This window comes from Anser brachyrhynchus, assembly GCF_964034855.1.
Source record: "Anser brachyrhynchus genome assembly, chromosome: 6".
NCBI lineage: Eukaryota > Metazoa > Chordata > Aves > Anseriformes > Anatidae > Anser > Anser brachyrhynchus.
The window spans coordinates 26457588-26478028 of record NC_137700.1 but is presented as its reverse complement, the minus strand read 5'-3'; the positions used below and the strand labels follow the sequence as shown (position 1 = coordinate 26478028).

General features: G+C 43.4%; 1 protein-coding gene across 2 annotated transcripts in view; it reads right to left on the bottom strand.

The window, feature by feature from the left end:
- The window catches only part of LOC308197073 (cardiac-enriched FHL2-interacting protein), a 114743-nt gene that overhangs the window by 25438 nt on the left and 68864 nt on the right, over positions 1 to 20441 (bottom strand). Inside the window, exon 1 of one of the 2 annotated variants that reach the window (XM_080596966.1) lies at positions 4704 to 6327. The exons of the other annotated variant lie outside the window; for it this stretch is intronic. The gene's annotated coding sequence lies outside the window, so the exon portion shown is untranslated. Of the gene's footprint in view, positions 1 to 4703; positions 6328 to 20441 lie in introns of those variants that run through there. 2 annotated transcript variants of the gene reach the window in all.

The following is a 20441-nucleotide window of genomic DNA, read 5'->3' as shown; positions in this document are numbered from 1 at the left end:
GAAAGAGGAAACAGTGAAACACAGCAGAAGAAAATATGAGAATTTTCTTCCTCGGCAGTCAGTGAAGTTTCAAAGCATATCTGCATGGTCTCCAAAACTCAGAGCACTGCAGAATGTGCTCAGAAAATATTAGGGTGCAAACAGTCTGTCTGTGTGGCTCTGTGCTTGAGCACCGGTGACGGAACAACCAGCTTGGCATAGGAGAGAGATTTCATCCACATGTGAACTGGACAGGGAAGGAATTTCAGTTTGTATTGCCTCCTTCCCAAACCAACTCTGTTCCAAGCCCAAAACCCTCCCCAGAAAAGAAGTACTGGAAACCACAAAAAGTTTTGAAAAATATTTCAGTTTTGCAGGTCTTGGTAACATTTCATTGCATGAGAAGTATTCGGGCTGCCTAATGGCAGGATTTCAGTCCACTGAACACAAACACCAAAAAAAACCATGCCAATGTCATTGATGCCCACGGCTCTTTTAAAAACCACTGGGCCTGAGAAAAGACGGGGTGCCTTGCCTTCCCTACATCCCCTCCCTCTATGCCTGGGACTGCTGCCACCCCACCCTCACTGCCAGGACAGGTTCCTGCAGAGCCAGAACAAGGGGCCCTGCTAGCATGCAACCCACAGCAGGCACAATTGCCCAGCCTGTTTCCAGCCCATTAGCAGCTTAGAGTGCACAAGCTAACTGGGAAAAGCTGCACAGCTTTTTACCTTTTTCCCATTCCAGTAATCCAAGGAATTAGAATATGGTATCTCTGAAATGGTTTGATTTCAAGTTTTGCTAAAGGAGAGCGAGCAATCTAAAATTGGCTTTCAGTAATACAGGAAACATGAGAGAGGGAACTAGAACTTCATAGCCAGCCTTTTAGAAAAAGCCCATGTGTAATTGTTCAGGGTTTCACTGCATGTCCTGAATGGAGGATTAACAAACTGACAGATGGTGTTGATGAGATTATCAGGGTTAGCGAGAGGAATTCACGCAAACACAGAATGGCCAAGAACAGCTAAAAACCTGCTCTGAAAGACAGCAAACATGCTTTCTCTGCAGAACAGTGCTAAATAATACTGCAAAGAAAGAAGCCAAACAAGGAACAGAAAGCGACGGCTGCAGAAAAGCGAGAAAACAGAAATGCAGCCATCAGAAGAGGAACTCGGTTGTAGAGACTCACTTTAGACACCAGCTCCTCTGCCTGCTGCTCACCTGGGTCATCTGCCACGGCCCTGGACCTGGCTGCAAGGACCTTGGCACTCTCTGTCTGGGAATTCGGGTGGACTTGAAAACTGGGGATGGGTCATCATCCCGTCCCTGTAGCTGAACCTGGAGAACAGGGCCGGTGGGGTACGTGGAGCAGATAGACAGCATCAGAGAACCCCCTAATCACCAGTCCCAAATATTATGTCACAACCCCTTAATGAGGATTACCCAGATGGGTCCCAGGTAATCAGAGACTGCTGTTAGCATTAAAGTGGTTCCTGGGACTAAAATTCACTGTACCAAATGAACTAAAATGGCTGATGTTAATAGACTGACGAATGCAAATAAAAGAACACTTCTTTAATCTCCTTCCATTAAGGAAAGGGCACGTGGTTTGAATTATGATCATATAAACCACTGACTTCAGGCACTTTTTAAAGGGTTGTAGTCTGCAAAACTCATTAGAAAATGTATGCTATCAAATATTTGAATAAAATATAATGGGAGTAAAGAGTTAAATACTGTCTTAAAAAAAAAACAACTCACAAATGGTTTCCTTTAAATTTTACAAAGGTAATTTCAGCAAAAAGATTAATAAAATGATTACTGGTGAAAGTTCTAATCCTGCAAACATGTATGTGATTAATTATCTTCCTGCAGAGACCAGGGGCCCTGTGAACAAAACTAAACATGTTTGCAGAACCAGGGCTGTAAGCAAATCCATAACTTCACTCATACAGATATCCTCATTGATTTCAGCAGAAATGTTTACACACGAAGTAAAGCACAGACTGAAGCATTTAAGCACTGCAAGCTCAAAGTGCATTTTTATTGCAAGAAAGTATTGCTGTTTCGAAATACAGCAGTAATTTTCAGATCCAGGGTGTATCTGCAAGCCATTAACAGAATGGCTGTGTATGCAGACAGGCCAAAGTGAAGAGGTAAAGTTTGATGTCTCCATTGATGACATTTTCAAGTGTCCATGTCATTTGGGATCACAAACCCATTGATTTCAATATTCTAACCCTGCTGAAGGAGAACAGCTCCCCAGACATTTCAGCTTATTTGACATGCTGAACCTGAATATTTTGGAAATTGATATTGAGTGCAGAAGCTGCCTGGCGTATACGGCTGAGCCAGCTCCAATGAAGAGAAACCCTTCTAGAGACCTGGGTGGGAGCTGGAACATGCTCTATTTTCCTATTGCTTTAAAGATGAAGCTTGTGCTGTTCTCACAGAAGGGATGCTAATGAAACCTTGGGCTAGTCTTTTTCCAGCCAAGTTGATCATGACAAGTATGGAACATCTCAGAAGAAAAAAATATATTACTGCATATCTAAAAGTGTGCAAGCGTATAGGAAAACGATTGAAGAAACAAATATAAAAGTTCCATGTTAGTAATTTAAAACCAGAAGACAGGAAGAAAGCAATAAAATGGTTGTGTAGATAGAAATGAGTAAAAAATAAATATTATTTAAAGAACTATATTTTTACATTCTTTAATTTTAGATATTTTGGCTAATTCTAGTGTCCTGATTCACATTTGTGTTTGTACATTTCACCACTCTGTCATTTATGTTGGCACCGATACCAAACATGATAGCCACTAAATTCTCATAGTTGCCTATATAAAAACATCTGCAGACTCACAAGATGCTTCAGCTGTTTCCACAAGATACTTCATCTGCAACCATGCAGTCCTTATGTTCTCTATGTGAGTCACATTAGTTTGTAAGGTCTCTTCTCCATTCATGAGATTTTAACAATAGACGTCAAGTATCTTAGGGGTCTCCAGAGTAAGCAAGTGCCTAATTTTGCACTTAGAGTAGATGATCTTTAAATCCAGGCTCCAAGTACACCTGGTCCTGTAGCTTAAGACAAAACAAAACAAAACAAAACAAAACAAAAATGCCACACCCAACAACTGTCAATTTCAATTAAATCACTCTGCAAAACACATAGAGATTTATATCAAATACTTGTATCAGAATGATTTTCTCATCCTTAGTTGAACAGCTATGACGTGTTTGTGTAGACCTGTTTTGAGATTCAGAACAACTAAACTATATGCTCAAGGTTACACTGGGAACCTATAGAAAAGCCAGCTCTCTCTTCTTCCAGCATTATGGACTATTCATCAGATTATGCTGAGTCTTAGATGGGAAAACCTCCGGGGGAGGATTTTTATTAGCACATTCTGCCTTCTGCAAATTACTATGGTATGATCATAATGTCTTTGTGCTTTTGTCTACCTACTGGTAGTATTTAGAAAGCGCCTATTGCTCTTGAGTCTAGAGCTGCATAAACAACAACAATAATAATTAATAACTTTTGCAATTATCTTCTGCCAAATGAAATCTCATGTTCAGCTTCAACTGGATACATTCATCTGTCTTAAGTTGTTGTCTAGGGTTGCTGTGCAGTATCTAACTGGTGGTACGTTCCTTCCCAAAGGTGGCTCTTTGGGAAACTTTGAAGCTCTATAAATAGAATATATTAGTATTATTATTACTGGGAGGGGGGCAGGACTGCAGCATTTCACCCTCAGGGGACAGAGACACTCAAGAACACTTGTTTCAGCATTTGAATGTGCGGATGGTTCACAATTGGTTATATGAAGGAGAGAAAAGCTCTAGCACAAAACATCCTGTAAAAGTAAGATGAAATTCAGCAGATGGAATTCATCACGCTCAGCCCTGGCCTTTTACACTTTTAAACTGCCCATTTAGGCTTCCTTTCTCAACAGTGGAGGCTGGCAAACACCTCTAGGATGTCTGAAATGTCTTTCTTCCTGCAGGAGGAATCATGGTCTCTAGGGGCTAGGTCCTCCTAAAACCTGGAGCTGAGACACCTAAAGAGAGGTGGCAGGGCTCTGGTGCCCCAGCGAGGGGACTGAGCCCCAGCACTCTCCAGAGTGAGGAAATACAAGTGAAAGATGCACAAGAGGAGAAGAGATATAAAGGGAGAAGGGAGACTGGGAAAGTCTTACAAAAACAAGGAAAGGGAAAACTAAGAGCAACAAAACAGCAACAGGCATTGGTTTTCTGGCTTCTAAACTTTGCAGGTCTGATCCTGTTTCTGTTGGCTCCTGGCAAATTCTCTCTGACAGAAAATATGAACATGTTAAGATTATACAGGCTTGGAAGAAGGATGCTAAATGAATTAATTAGGCATTCTCCTCTAGGTTCCTTCATTTCAGCCTCCTCAGCAAGCCGCAGTGAGCCTTCACCTGCCCGGGCGCCTCACAAGCTCTGGGAGCGCAGGACAAGCATGGTACCGCTGGCTGCCTTTGCTGTGAGCTTTTGCCTTCACACACAAGTGTCAATCCTGACCACTGCAGTGCAATTAGTTTGGAGCTAAGCTAAAAAAAGGAATAGAGATGGTGGACAAGACAGATCGCTGCCTCTGGTTAGCAATAACTTCACACAACCAAAGGGCGTGATATCTCACTTCAGAATCAGGCAGGAAGCAGTGTTTTACCCAGAAAGATGAACAGAAGAGATACGTACCCCGCTGTCCTTTCAGAGAAAACGTGCCGGTGCAGACAGCCTCCTGCCCCCACGCCAGCCAGCGCTGCGTGACCCCTCCGACACAACGAGGTGCTTGACGGGCCCTCCAGGCGGGGCCCGCGCCGCTGACAGGGCTGACAAGCAAAGCCTGCTCTCGCCTAAAAAGACAGGTGCTGTTTTGAAGTTAAATGAGCCTTTAGGCCTGCTTCCTGTCACTGTCGGTTGACAGCCCTGGAGAGGGTACATGTCCTTGGCTCTCGGTCTGCTGAGCACAGGGGCTGGAGGACGGAGGCGAGGGTGGCAGAAGCTTCACGAGCTCTCTGTTTGGATGCTGTGAGGGGGCCGAGTGGTTATGGTTCAGCTCTTCATTCCTCCTAATGAAGAATTGGCTTTAATTGCACCTCATTCTTCTCCAGAAGAAATCCAACAAAGGGCTGGGGCTCTACAACCTGCCCCTGCCCAGCCACAGGCAGCGCCAGCCAAACTCTCCTGCTTGTGCCAAGCACCAGGGAGCAAAGAGGTCAGGTAGAGGCTCCCACAGCAGCCGGGAGCCAACGGTCTGACCAGCAAGGCCTGGAAAGGGGGAGAAATCAATAGCCATGAGACGTGGCCATTAGCAGTTCGGCTTCTGGGAAATGTTACTAGATAGGAGATCTTTGATTAACAGTATTAAAGACAGGAATCCTGCCCACCTAGAGCTAGACATCTGCTGCTTGGTGGAAATGCCACAAGGGAAACCATGTATGCAGCCACTACCAAAGAGCCAGATATATTTTGCAGTCACCAAAGGGGGTGGGTGGAGGTGCAGTGGTTCAGCTCAACCTTCCTCGTAAGAGTCTGTTATCTATCAGGATGTGCCTCTGCAGGTTAGCCAAAGATAAAGTAGTATCTTTCCACTGGTATTCACTGCATGGCTTGTAGTTCCTAGATCATGAGAAACAGTAAAAATTCACCCTGTCAGTTGTCTTTCTTCTGGGCTGCCAAGTCCAACTTACTTAATTTCTTCTCATGAAAAAAGATATTCTGTACTTCTCCACTTCTGCTCTCTGTACCTTGTCTAATCTCCTCTTACATCCTTATTGAGATGACAGCAATTATCACAGACATGGATTCAGCATGGATTTATGTGGCGACACAATATGATTCTTGATCATTTTCCCAGTCTTCTGTTTGCCTTTCTGACTGCTGAGCACGAAGCAGACATTTTGGAGGCATGAGTCTAGCCTACCAACACAGAGAGACAGACATCAAAGCTAACACAGCAATACACCAGCAGTGCACTTCAGCAAGCATCTTTGAAACCCCTGCTGCTCTTAGCTCTCTGCCAAGACAGCGTCTCCAGGCTACCTGAGGAGCCTGTGCTGCATCCACAGCAAAGTCAAGGCCTCAGTAACTCCTGACACCATGTGCGGAATGTATATTCCCACCCACTTTAGCTTGTCCATGATCTCCTTAACTATACACATTCCCAGTGCCTGATATTAATCCTGGCAACTAGCACTAATAAATAAAAAACAGTTTCTTTTTCCAATGAATTAGCCATGCGCTGCCAAAGGCACACAGATAGAGAAGGTTGAACTTGTGCCCATTAATTTGCATTCAGTGGGAACAGTACCATGGGTGAAGAATGTGTCCTACAAGTGCTTAAGCACAGATGAGGAAAGTTAAAAGTTATTTTTAGGTATCTGCAACCTAGGGTAGCATTGGTGAGTTCAGGGCTTGATGCTACAAACACTACGAAGAGCACCAACCAGTCAGTCTTTGATGACTTAGCTCATAGGTACAAGATGAACTTGATATGGCATTTCTAGATGCACATCTTAGTACTGGAAGTGTGTGCAGAGTGAGGGTATTTGCACTGAACCGAATTCAATCTCACTGAATGCCTTCGTGTTGGATTTTGGGTTATCCAGCTAAGACAGGTATCATCCAAGTCATTTAAGGGCTGAGATGACACCTTACCAAATGAATTCTGTCCGTGTGTGGTGTGCTATGGAGTGTGCATCAGGGACCTCCACCTGGTGCCTGGCACACTTGCTGTGGGACAGGACAACATCCAAGCACGCCAGTGGCAGTGCTGTTCACAGGACATCAGCTCTGCTGAGTGGCTGTGTCCCAGGGGCTGCAGCAGCTCAGGTGGGGATGTTCACAGGTGTCTGCACCATGCGTGCCACTGTAGAGACACGCTACTGACCTCTGGACTTCCATGGGCTCATAGGACCTAAGCTTACACATCACAGCAGGACACCTGGGAAAATGTTTCCCTAGAAGTCCTTGCACATCTGTTATGTTGCTAATCATTTTATTCAAAGTGTGATCTGGTTGCCCTGCACTTGGAAATGCCTTCCATTTGTGGAGTTAATTCACAGTCTTAACAACACCAGAAGGCAGGTTTTTGTGGTCAAATATATTGCCACATTAATAACTTCAGAATATTACATGAAGCACAAAAAAAGAAAAGAAAAGAATAAATTAACAGAAGAAGCCTTCATGGCACGCTAGAGAATTAAAGTGCCATTTTATTACACACACCTTAGAGTTAAAGTTTTAATTTCCTTTTAAAAGATAGCAATATATCATTTTCATCCTCCATGTTCAAAAAATACTTAGGATGATTTGTTCTTTGTTGTAATCTGCAGGACAAACAAAACTGTAGTCAAGTGATATTGACCAAATCCCTGCAATTTCACGGTGATAATTGAATTGTTGCTATTATTTTAATTCATTATTGCTCTAATAGGGAACTTTCCTCCAAGGATCCTGATGTACTTTAAATACAAATAAATGAGTCTTCCCTAATCCCTTGAGGGTTGTTATGTAGTCCTTTTTTACAAAGCGATTACAAGGGTGGACACCGAGACAGAGAGGGGTTACTGGCCTTATTTTTCATAGGAATTGGCTTTGAAACAGTTCCTAGTTAGTGGTTTGGCTCAGGTCAAGGCTCTAACTCTAAGTCAGAGGCAGTTCCAGGAATAATTCCCAGCCCCCTGCTCAGGGCATGCTTCTCTGTCCAGATGTATGGCTGCATACATTCATACAGTACAAGTACAGTAAGCACTGCCATGGGTTTCACTTGCTCTGCTGAGCAGGCGCTGGGGAGCCTTTAAAAGTGGAAAGGCATTCAGAGGCATCTTTTTCTTTTACAAGCTGCAGACATTTGCCTCTTAGCAAAGAAGGTCACCAACCAGGCACAGAGATCTTGGTGGATATCACTGCAGGGCAGTTTCCAAATGGCTCCTCAATCCAGCAGCTCTCCCCACTGCCTTATATTGCAGACCAGCAGAGCTATATTTGGAGACAGATACAGGGGTTATGTTCCCAAGAGCCTCTCATGCAGTAAGTTCAGGGTGTGTTGTCATGATGGACATGCACACATGTGCCCTAGCAGAGTGGAGGTCAGCCATCATTCATGAATGTGTTGAGACCACTTACAGCCCAGTTGCAGCGGATGCTAGTAACATGTGTTCCCCACCCACCCTGCTTTCACCCCAGTAAGCTGCTACATTTTTAATGCCTCCATTAGCTCTTGAAATAATTGACAGCTCCCAGCCTTTCCCTGCACTGAGTTTCAACGTGGAAATGCTGCACCACCCAGCTTTCAATCACAAATCAAATGGCTAAAGGTTTTGAGACAAGATTTCAACACCAGAAGAAGTCTACTGTGTCAATCCCACACCTTTAATATAATTATTATTTACAAACAACTATAAATGCACCTAACGCAGTACCATTCATCACTGGAAATTGCACTTGCTGAAATCACAGGTAAATGCTTGGGTTTTTATTTTTCAGCGCATTCAAATCTAAGGCAAGGTTGCTGGTCCTAATGCTTCTATTGAGAGTCATAAGATTCAGTGTTTAATGCAGACACAGTATTTTATCCCCCAAACACACAATTTTTTGCATTTCTTTCAGCACAAGAAATGATTCTGTCATTTAAAGAGAGGACAGTGAAGTTGAATGGTTTCTGCACAAGGCAGTCAGACCTCACTCCCCCAAAAACATGTAATCCGTTGATGCTCACAGCTGCAGAAGAAAAACCTGAAGCTGGCTACGTTACAAAAGTTCAAAGTGCCAAGTGAATAGAAATAATAGGAAGCATCTGCTTTTCCTAAAATCTTGTGTTTTAAAGAGACACTGCCAGCCCCAAATGCCCTGAGCCAGCAAAGAAAGATGTATTCTGTTATGAGATAAAATGATGTTTCTCTACGTGCCATGTGATTTACTCTGGGAGCAGAAAGTCACCCAAGGCTCTTAATTGAAACATCACTGACAATTAGGCTTTTGTTATGAAAAGTTGGCTCAGTTTTAGTGTAAGTGCCCAGCTATGAAGAGATACAAGCTTGTTCCCTCTCAGGTGGTTCAGCTCTGAAGAGCCACCAGGAATAGGAAGAGGTAAAATCATACTTCTGTCACTGAAGGAAGCTGCGCACACAGTTTGAACACCAATTTAAATCAATTTAGAAAACAATTTTGTTAATTCAGATCCATCCCTTGGTATAGTTACTTTGATTTTAGCTTGACAGCACAATTTTGGCTAGGGGACTGACAAAGCAAGAGCAAAGCAGGTCACTCTGAAGCTGCAATTACACATGCTGTGACGATTGCTGCCAAGCCAGTCAGGAGGTTAGTGCCCAGCAGTTTTCTGGCTTAATCTTCCTGCCCCATCTTCCCACTCTGGATCTTTGGATTTCCCAGCCTGACTCTGTAGAAACAGCACAGAATGAAAGTCCTCCTGGTAAGAGCTTAAACTGAACTGCGTCTTTCTGATGGAACTGGGTTAGGAAGAAACCACATGTTGGCAGACCTAGGAGAACCCTGAGTAAATAAGTAGTAATATGTGGTAACCTATATGTTGTAGGACCTCAGACCTCAGTCTGAGCTTTAAGTTATACTGCCTAAAACTTTGCATATTGTTTGACTTAGTTCAGTCGTCCACCACTAACCGTTGTATAGCACGCTAAGCCTGCAGTCAGATGTCCTCCTCTGGCAGACTGCGTTACAAGTTTATGACCACTACCAGCCATCAGCTGGACATTGCTGACTAGCCATGGCACGGCTGATTGCTGTAGTTCACAACAAATATGGTGTCAAATGTGTTAGCTTAAATTCCTGTGAAATGAGTGATGTTAAATTCACTCAAGATAAGCCACACTGACCTGAATGGACATATTCTTATCATTCAAAACCTTCCTGGCATGCTTAACCACGAATGCCAGTGGAAGCTAGACTGCTCTGGGTTCAGTTTTAGCTGAGGGGCACATTCACTGCACATGTTGGCTTTGGTGAACCATTTAACTTGAGATCTAGGGAGGCACCAGTAAGTTTCCAGAGGTGGAGACAGATGTTTACTGATAGGGAAAGGAAACTGAGTAAAACAGATATTTATCTGGTAAGCTGTGGCCAGCTGAAAGTGTTAAGAGAGCATAGTAAGATTTTTAATATTAAACAATGGTTGCATTTGCAGTAACAAATGTCTAAACTGCTCATTTCCGTGGTGTGGTACTGGTCTTGTCAGCGCTGGCAAGACATTATAGGGAACTCTGGCTACGTGAGACCTCGGGGTAGTTATCCTGCTGTTGCTGCTATTTTCCATTCTTGATGGTGCCCTTCCCTGGCTCAGGAGAATCACTGGGACGTGGCGTGGCAAGGAGCTGTGCTTCCAGACCGGGGAAAGAGGCCTCCATCACAGCACACATACCTGTGGTGAAAGCTGCATAACCCTGCTCCCGCTTGCAGGGAGATCTAAGCTCAGTCACACTGTCAGGATACGACCCTGGTACTGCTTTCAGTTCATGTGAGTCTTATCTCCACTTTTAGCTGCTAAGCAAGGAGACAGCATCCTTCCTTCCCTTGTCTCCTTCTCTTCCTCTTCTACTCTCCCAGAATTTCTGAAGGGGTACCATGTACTCTTGCTTTTCCCCACGTGGGAGCAAGCAAGCTAGTGACCTACAACTGCCCAGCAGGAGTGTTTTGAACAAATACATTTCAGCCCGTTGACAGCGTGCTTTGGTAGGTTACAGCTCACAGCTATAATCCAGCACAACAAATGAATGACAAACTCATGGCCATGAAGAAAACTAGCACAAAAGCACTACCAAAGTCATCTCACAGATACAAACCTTCAAGGAAAATCTGCTGCAAAGAAGTGTTCTGGCAAAAAAAAAAATCCACAGATTGAGGTCTTTCCCTTGTGAAATCTCAAAAGCTAAAAAAATGGGTCATGAATCCCATCAGACAGGATACCTACCCACTAAAATCTCTATTCATCCAGCTAGGTAAATAGTAAAAAACAAATAAACAAAATAAACAAACAAAAAAAAACCTAAACATGGATAGATGGAGGAAGAGATTTTCATTTTCACAATTCTACATACCTGGAGAGAGCCATGGGACAACTGAGTGAAATCACAGCCCTTGGTACCCAATCTATCCCCCAGGTGATTCTCCCAACACCAACAGCAGCTGGTAGAGAGCTTGCTGATGCAGCTCCATTCCTGCACTTATTGAACTGCTTTGGTCTGTGGTAACATAAATGTTTGATTTAGGCATAGCAATGTATATTTAGCTCACATCTGGCTGGCTGGCAACATAAGGGAAAAAGCTTTGTGAGAACATGCCCCTTTGAGAAAAGGTGAGTTAGGGATGATGCACGAGGAAAGGCTGCCTACATCAGGCTCCCAGAGCCAGACCTCCTCAGAAGGCACTTCCAGCTCTCCCGTGCCTGGGCCATGGGGCTGGCGCTCTGCAATCAAGTCACTCATTGCTCTCTTGAACTTAGACCTTGCAGGCAGTGCCAAAACACACTATCAGACCTCACCCTTTAATCTTAATGCTCACACTCCAAAGTCCTATTTCCAAAAACAATGTGAACACTTACGAGTGTAAGTCTCAATGAAAATGAATCTCTGAAAGTGGTGCTAAATTTCTTTAGCACTTTCAGAGCTGTATCATGACCTCTGCTTGTACAGTATGCCCAGGAAAACCCTTTTATCCAGTCACTGACAGTCTATCTGCAGAGCACAACTCCTCAAGTTCCTAGAAATCCTCCAGCTCTAAACAACACAAAGCCAAAATGGACCAGATCTCATGTTAGTCATAGACTGGCTCTGAGCAGAAAGTTGGTCAAGAGACTCCAGAGGTTCCTTGCTAACAATGTTCCCAGGATTTCTACAGCTCAGGAAGGAGAAGGTGCTGGCAATGACTCTGCGTCCATCCTTCAGAGCAGGAGAGCCAACTCCTCTCTAGCATCCTTCAGCACGAAGATCCCCAAATTATACACAACCTGATTTATTTCAGTCTTTGTAAATCATACTGAGTCCAGAAGCTGAAACACACCAGAAGGTGATGAAAAGACTCTCCTCTAAGTCTTCCCTATCATGCATTTCTGAGGGAAATGTGAGACGAACCTACTACGTTGTGGTAGAAGAAGACTGAGATAGGCAGTCTTTGGATCTATGCTTGGAGGGGTAGGATGAACTATCCTCACAGGGAAAAAAAAAGAGAGAGAGAGAAAGATGCTGTTGAAGACTAACAGATTATACATTTCTGCCGTAATACCATGCAGTTCAAGAGAGATTGTATGTGTGCTCAGTGGAGCGAGCACATCTTTGTAAATGCTGATACACTGTAAATAAATAAATGAAGTATTAATCATCACTGCCATCAAACTCTGGGAGAAATCTATCTTTGTATTATTTAGATGAGACTTTGTGATTCATTCAGCCCTGCCATTTTTAGAAATTATTAGAGTTTTATAGCAGGTCTGAAACTCTTTGCCAATGAGATTGCGATTTTAATGCATATTAATGGGAAAAATGGGGGAGGGGAAAGGAAGTTGGTGCGATTCCCTTATAGAGCAGAATGCTAAATAAGAAGATTCCAGCTGTGCAACAGGAAAGTTAAAATGGTTTGTTTGGATCATTAATATTGCAATGAAAACTAATTAAACCTAGAACTACAAGGAGGAGCTCATTAGAGATTTGAATAGAGGCAGCACTCAGCAGCCTCCCATTTTAGCAGTTTCTTTTATCACACCAAGTGGGATAGCAAGAGTTCACTGAGCAGACAGGGGATAGTCTGAGGCACCGAGGGGCTATGGATGCCCAGTCCAGGGGCTGCAACTACAAGAGGAGTCTGACTGCTACAGACCTTCCTTGGAAAACCCTGTGTGACTTTTGTAGCTCTGTAAGCTGAGGCAAGCCCTTCTACTGGGTCTCTGCACTGCTCAGTCTAAAGCCAGTGCACTCTCTGCTTTCTCCTTCAACTCTGTCCTTGGGATGTTACCAGTTTGTCCCGTCTTCCCTGACACATGAAACTCATGGCTTTTCCTAAAATTTCCTTAGCCAAAGAGCCCCAAAATCTGCTTTACAAAGTATATCTACTTATATATATTATTGTTCCCTCTATGCCCTTGTTGCCAGGACTTTATAGTTTCAGCGTCACCCAAGCAAGTCTGCAAGGTATCAGCTCCAGCCTAGCCTGTATTCCCAGGCAGGTGCTAGCAAGGCATGAACTTCCTTAGGTAGCCAAGGAGTACAAAAATAAGAGGGAAAGAGAAAACACTGGAAACACAAAGCTCATTTTCAAGTATGGTATCACCTTGCAGAGTCAAACCTGTTGCACACCCCAGTCAGTGCCTGCAGCCACAGGGAGCAGCGACTTCTGAGCAGGCCCCGAGGAGGTGACAGACACCTGCTGTCTGTTTAGCAGTGTGTAATGAAACAAGCTGAAATGCATTTCAGAAAGGCTGCCAGGCAGAACTCAGAGCTGTGAGGTATAAGCAGAAAATAGCCCCAGAGGCTGGAGGAGTGGCACCTCTGTGAAGACTTCTACCCCTGGCCACCCAGAGGTGGATGGTAGCATCACCAAAGTGATGAGTATCCTAAAATGATTTTAGCATTTTCTGTGGCCAACAACTGCATTTGCAGAGGTGATTCTGTCCTTAGCCAGCCCTGCAAACCTTTGCTTTCATGAGCCCATGGAGATATTTGCTGTCTATAGACAGGCTCAGGTTACATCAAGCCCACAGAGAGAATAAGAGCCCAAATGAAGCAAGAATGCACTTCAGATTGCCCTTGAACACAGCAGTCATGACCTAAATTTAGATGCGTGCATGCACACTGACCCAGAAACATACAACAATCACTCCTAGAGACCTGAGGAAATGTTATCTGTATGGTTTGCACTTCTTCCCTCAGTGAGAAATAGGTGAGTTTGTGATGACTGCACTTCTGCCTCAGTGGATTGTAATCTTGAGAACCTACATTCCACTTTCTATTTTCCCCTCTCTGATGCTACCCCTCCACCAAAGTCCTCAACAACATAGCTTTGGGATGACTAATAAAAATTGGGATGACTGACTGCCCAGGCTTGAGTGACTGCAGTAACCTCACATTCCCTTTTCTGGTGCAGCCTGCATAGTACAAATTCACAGAGTTCAAAGTCAGCCCTTGAATACTTCACATAGTGGTTCTGCTTCTTCCTCCCCAGACATCAACACCTTAAAACAACCCCATATTGCCCCCGAACTGGCGTGTCTGATACACTCTTGAATGAAGAGGACAGTGACAAATAAGGGGGAAGGAAAACAAGAAAGTTATTATGGCCACAAGCTTGATTTCCACAGAGAAAAGAAAACCAGAGAACGCATTACTTGACATAAGCTGTCATCAGTGGTCCCCTCTTATTTGTTGTACATCACATAAGGGCTTTTAGAGACTTCTTCAAATAAATCTGTTTCACAGGGTGCTCTATATTAAGGGGAAGAGGGGCACTGGGAGACTGTGGGCTAACTACTGATGGACAATACAGAGGAATGGTATTTGCCTGAATTTGTGGTGCTTCGAGGATTTAGTGGGAAAGGCAGTCTTGTTCAGATCCCTCCCATAAGATTAATTAGTGTTGTGATGCAGGCAGAAGTTAGCAATGTACTCAAAGTTGAATGCTTTGGCTGTCACTTGAACATGCATAGTGATGATTTTACTAGCAAAGTGTCTGTGCACTGAGATGCTGTTTCTACTTATTGCCCACCATTAACACTGTCTCCGTGGGAAAGATCTAAGACCTAATAAGTCAGAAAGACAACACTGGTTAGATTTTCTAACCTCACTGAAGTATTTAAACCCTAATGTAGGTGCATAAATTCCCACTGAAGAAGCTAAAACAGATCTTCACTTACTTAAAACTATATATAAGTGCTTAAAGAAAACTGGGAAGCAACTAGAAACATACATATATCTCATTTGGGGCATTCAAATTTGGACTTTGGTGCCCTTCTTCCTCATTTGTCCATTAACAGCTCTCCACTCACTCTGCTTGTTATGCCAGCGTGAGACAGGCACAGCCCCACCATGCAAAGAAACAGATTTTTGGGGAGCCTCTGAAATTTTTCAGCCTTCCACAATACCAAGCAGAGAAGCAAAATGACTACTTTTACAGGCAGACAATGTACTTGAAGAGAATCTGCATGGAAATGAATGATAAATGGTTGTTTGATTTAAACTTAGTGTTTATGAAGATTGCCTAGTGACTTCTAGTGCTTTTCAGTGTTTGTTAAATGGAGAAGGAGAAAAATCACATAATTCTAATCCCAAAGCAGGGCAACTGGATTGTTTATATCTGTTATATTCCATTAAAGATGCTGTATCTACTTTATCTATCTACTTTGTCTCAAGAGAAGTCCCATTTTATTTATGCTTAGTGTTAGGGCAAATATTAGCACCAAAATGGTATGCAGCAAAGTCTAATGTCATGTCACCAGCATTGCTCAAATTACAGACAAAATAAGTGACAGTTACTTTGAGGCAGAACTGGGTTTTTTGTTCAAGTAGCTCTCCTTTATGAGCATTCAAAATTTGCCTCCAGCAACAGGATTTCAAGAGTAAAGTGCAACATGGTCGTACATTTGAGGAAAAATATAAGAATGCTGGCTGGCTTGTGGGACCCAGTTTGCTATTCAGTAGTCATTGCTGCTCTTGACTAGTGATGCAACATCAGATGATTCCCTTATCATTTGGTACATAACCAGAGCTGGTCGGGATTTCTTAAGTCTTTTTATCATTAAAAAAATAATAATAATCCAAGTTGAACATCACTACTCAGAAACTTGCAACGTTTTCTTGTGGAAGCACTATATCACACGTTATGCACCCTTTTTGATGGCTGAATTCACTAGCCAAAAAACATCCTGGGATTCATCAAATCTTTGCTGTGCCAGTACAATGCATCATTCTGTGCTCTGGTTACAGCACATCATGAGAATGCAATTCAGCTGGTGAACCAGCCAAGAGAGGATAAGAGGGATATGAATTACCTGAATTACAACTCATATTGGGCACAGCATCTTCATTGTCAAAGAGGAACCACTGATTCTTCATTTCTGATAGAAGCTCAACCTTGCCATGTTTTATAGAAATGCTTATTCTGTTGGAAACCCTGTTTGACACCTAGGAACAGAAGAGACCAAAAATGTTTCATCCAGGTGAACACCACATTCCTTACTTGGTCATTTAGAAGAACCAAGCTGCAGACATTTGGCCATAGAGAAATTGACTTCTTCTGAGGCCAAAAGCAGCAATGACCCTTAGGCCTCCATACATTGCCTAGCCACTAACGCTGCGTATTGACTTTTGGAAGAGCATCATGTACCCGATTGCTACGTACCTGTAGCAGCAGGTAGTAGCTATAAGCAGTGTGTTATGATACTTTATTAATTCCTGAAGATGCATAATACTTAATGCATTTGTCACATTTGTATTTAAGTCTGTCCCAAAATTTCCTAGATCATTGGTTTTAGTCTGACAAGTGGTGATGTCAGCCACGGCCACTTACACAAATTCTTATCGTAATGAATTTCTGGATTTGAGATGAGCTAGGCAGGCAAATTATACACAGTTTCCTTCCTGTTCTGCTGGAGATACGTAAGGACAGCTGTGCTTTCTGAGAGGTACATTGGTACTAGAGAGGACTGCAGTCAGCACAATTTTTATGACAGAGATCAACAATATCTCACTGAAAGACATATTTGCTCCCCAAATCCTCTGCCTTCAGAGCTAGATGCCATACCTTTGACACCATTACTCTTGAAATACTAATAAACCACTTAATCAGCACGCAGCAAAATGTTGCTTCCCCCACATTCACCAACCAGCACAGCGAGTGACCTTTTCGCTACCCGCAGAGGCCAGCAGATGCAGATTCCCTCAGACCAGCGTGGGGAGAAGCCAGAGAAGAAATCCTCATTCCCTGCCCTTCCTCTGCAAACAATGAGCCCGTTGATTCTAATGCCTCCCTAGGCTGCAGCTGTTGCAGGGAAAGAAATGGTCTCTCCGGCTGCATTAGCAAAAATGGTTAGATTAAGTTTGGGTTTATCACAACTGAACCAACATTGGTATTTTGGCCTGATTTTAAAATGTAACAAAAGGCAATTTTCTGTCTTTATAGCTTCAAGATTCACTGTGAAAACAGTTCAATCAGCATAAAAGTACCTGACATACATAAAAGCTCTTTCTTTTGCTCCGGAGGTGTAAGCCACGTGTTTATAAGCACATGTATACCGTTTCAATAGGGCAAATGCAGACTTTCCAGGGTAAAAAGAGGCTATGAGGGCTATAGTCAACCCAGCAGTCTCTGTTTCTTGCTCCCCCACAGTGCCACTTCCAATTACCACATGCCTATCTTTTCCTTGGCTCCTTAATGTGCTGGCCATCAGCACAAAAGGGCCTGCTGCACGATCTAACACAGCTCTCATTGCATTTGATGAGACTGTGACCACCAGTTGTACAAAATCTCTCCTGCTTCCCAGCTCTCCCATCACCTCCAACACTGCATGCTGTCCTGTGCAGGACTCAGAGGACCTATTTAACTTTCCTGACACCAGCATCGTTAAAACAAGACCTCACACATGAAGACAAGAGCAAAGCACCAAATCACCTCCACTACAGCAATTGAAAGCAAGAACAAATCTGTCAGCTCTGCCACCTTCTCCTCCCATCTACCTCCCTTGATTCTTTCCTTCAAAGCCTAATTGATCCATTAAAAATAAGTATTATTACAGGTGGGCAGTTTACTTTGGTCATCCTCTTATTGTTCACCCTAAAGAAAAAGGATGCTCAGTACCTCTAGAAATTGTTAATAGCCAGAAAACCTTAAGAAGCTGTCAAACATGTCAAGAAAAGGCAAAGTTAAACACCGGGAACTCTGACTGCACTGGCTATCCTATCTTGCCCCTTTTTTTATTGTTTTAAATAAGGTGTATATATAAACACATATATAGAAATGTGTTTTAGAAAAACAATAGAGGCACTCGGTTTTGGCAATGGTACCATTATCTTCATATCATTTGACTTCCTCATTTCTTTCCTGGGTACCCTGAGGTTTACCATTAACACAGCTATTTACATTTACATTCTTATAAACACTGGCTAAAGATTGTGCTTTGCTTCCTGAGTTAACAGTAAAATGAACAGGATGATTTTCAGAAGAACAGAGCACCTCCGGAGAGCAGCAGATGCTGGTGCTCTGTATCCTGACAGCAGCAGCAGTTCAAGGTGAGCCCGACATAGCCTGAGCATGGCTGGGATCTGCCTCCCAGTCCTAGACCCCCATGAGGTGCAAAACTCTCAAGAATTTGAAAACAAAAACAAAAACCACACACACAAGTTTTCCTCTGAGTTAGAATCACATAGTGTTTGAAGCGGGCTAATGCAAAACCTTTTGCCTTTGTAGTTCCTTCAAAATTTATGATTGTTTAGCTTCCTCTGAAGTCTAACTCCAGTGCCAGGTTTCCAGGCTCTCTATTGTTTAGCCTTTTTCCAATAACCACAATGCCCTTGCAAGCATTTTACTCACAGTGTCCTCACTGTCCACAAAGTCCAACACACCTGTATTTCTCTGCTTACACAGAGTACAGGTGGATGGGAGATGCAAGAATATTGGTGGGAATTGGGCATGCTTTTACCCTTTCATTCTCCTGCTTTGAATTTTCCTGGCCCTTCTATTTTGCTCTGTGCATGCCACCTGCAAAGAGTAAACAGCCATTTTCAGAGGCTGCTTAGCAGCTTTCTAACACTTCAAAGGTATTTTAAGACACAGCTGGGTGTATCAGAGTGTGCAACAATGACAAAGCTGGGCTGCCTTGGATGTTTTGCTCATGTCGTATGAAAACCTACGCAGGAAAAATTCCAGCAATGCTGCCGCACTAAAGGAACTTTATCAACACAGCACTCGCCAGCAACTGAGACACACTTGATAAGCAGAGGAGCAGACACTATCATCCAGTGGGTACTGCAGCCTTAGTTTAAGGTCACCCAAGCCTAAACTCATTGCACAGAGAGCAGAGAGCCAAGCTCGCCCCCAAGGACATCTTTAATGAATAGGGGCAGCACAGCTTTGTGGCACTATTGCTTCACCCACAGCTTCCCAGCTCCTGTAGCATCATTCCCAAATTCCACAGCATCCCCACTGTGATTCACAGTGCTTCAGAGAGCAAGCAGTACGTGGAGGAACCTCCTCCTCCAGCAGCTCACTCAGACAGACCTCAGCAATGAGACACATGCAACGTAGAGAGGTTTTCCAATGGGCTGCTGCATGTATGGAAATCCACGGGATCTGAGAAGAGGGTCCTGGCTCTCCCTGAGCAGACTCACAGCTCCAGTGCGGAGCTGACCTGTGCAGAGGAGCTGTTAGCTGAAGCCTGATGAAAAAAACTAGCAGACACCTCCCTCACCAGCCTAACCTTTCTGGTAGAGTTGGATCAAGTGGTGAAAGCCATTGCCTGTGACAGATGGGGCCAGGGCTCAGCAATGCCGAAGTGCTGCTCTCTGCTGCACGCCCACCCGCAGGAGCTGCCCGAGCTTGCTGGTCCTCATCTGCCAAAGCACCTGCTTATGCATACAAGCAGCTTTGCTGGGATTATACAAGTTTGTTCTGTGTTCAGCACGGGGGTTAGACAATAAATAAGGCCCGCTAGTCCCACAGAAGGATGGGAATAAAGAGGTATGCTGAACAACTGCCTTCTTCACTCTGCCTCATTCACTGTCTGTTTGAGATGGGGAGAGGATCTGTTCTTGAAGCCAGGTGGGAACAGGACAGGGAAAAGGGGACAGGAAAGACCGCGCACCATAGCACTGTGTTACTAAAGACAGCCATGGAAATATGCAGCAGCTTGGATTAACAGAGTTTATTTCTGACATTTCCCATGGTAGCACAAAATACCATTTCCAAAAAGCTTGTTTTAGGGCACTAGAGTTCTTCTACTGTTATTTTTGGTAGTGTTTTCTAGGTGTTTTGTTGTTGTTGTTGTTGGTTTGTTATTTTTGTTTTTGTTTTAATAAAGAAAGAAAAATTCAGATTAGGTTCTTTCCATACTCTAATAAATACTTTCTACTCAATGCAAGAAATCCATCCATGCAGTAGAGGACATACAGTCAAAAAGCAACAGGTTATCCATGTGGGAGTATACACATTTTTAAGACAACCAAGCCAAAAATATTTCAGGATATCTCCAAAAAGCAGTGTAGGTGACAGGCAGGATCCGTAGATTCTCTATGTCATGTTTTCCTATAGCAACAAGGCTGACATGATCAGTGTTGCCTGTGTGTGTTCTTCAGTCTTCCCAAAGGTACCAGAACTTACTGAACAATTTCAACTAAATTTGAGAGAGGGTTGAGGTATTTACCAGTTGGTGAAGTTTTTGTAGTTTTAAAAGAAACTTCCCACCTCCTGGCCCTCTGAAAG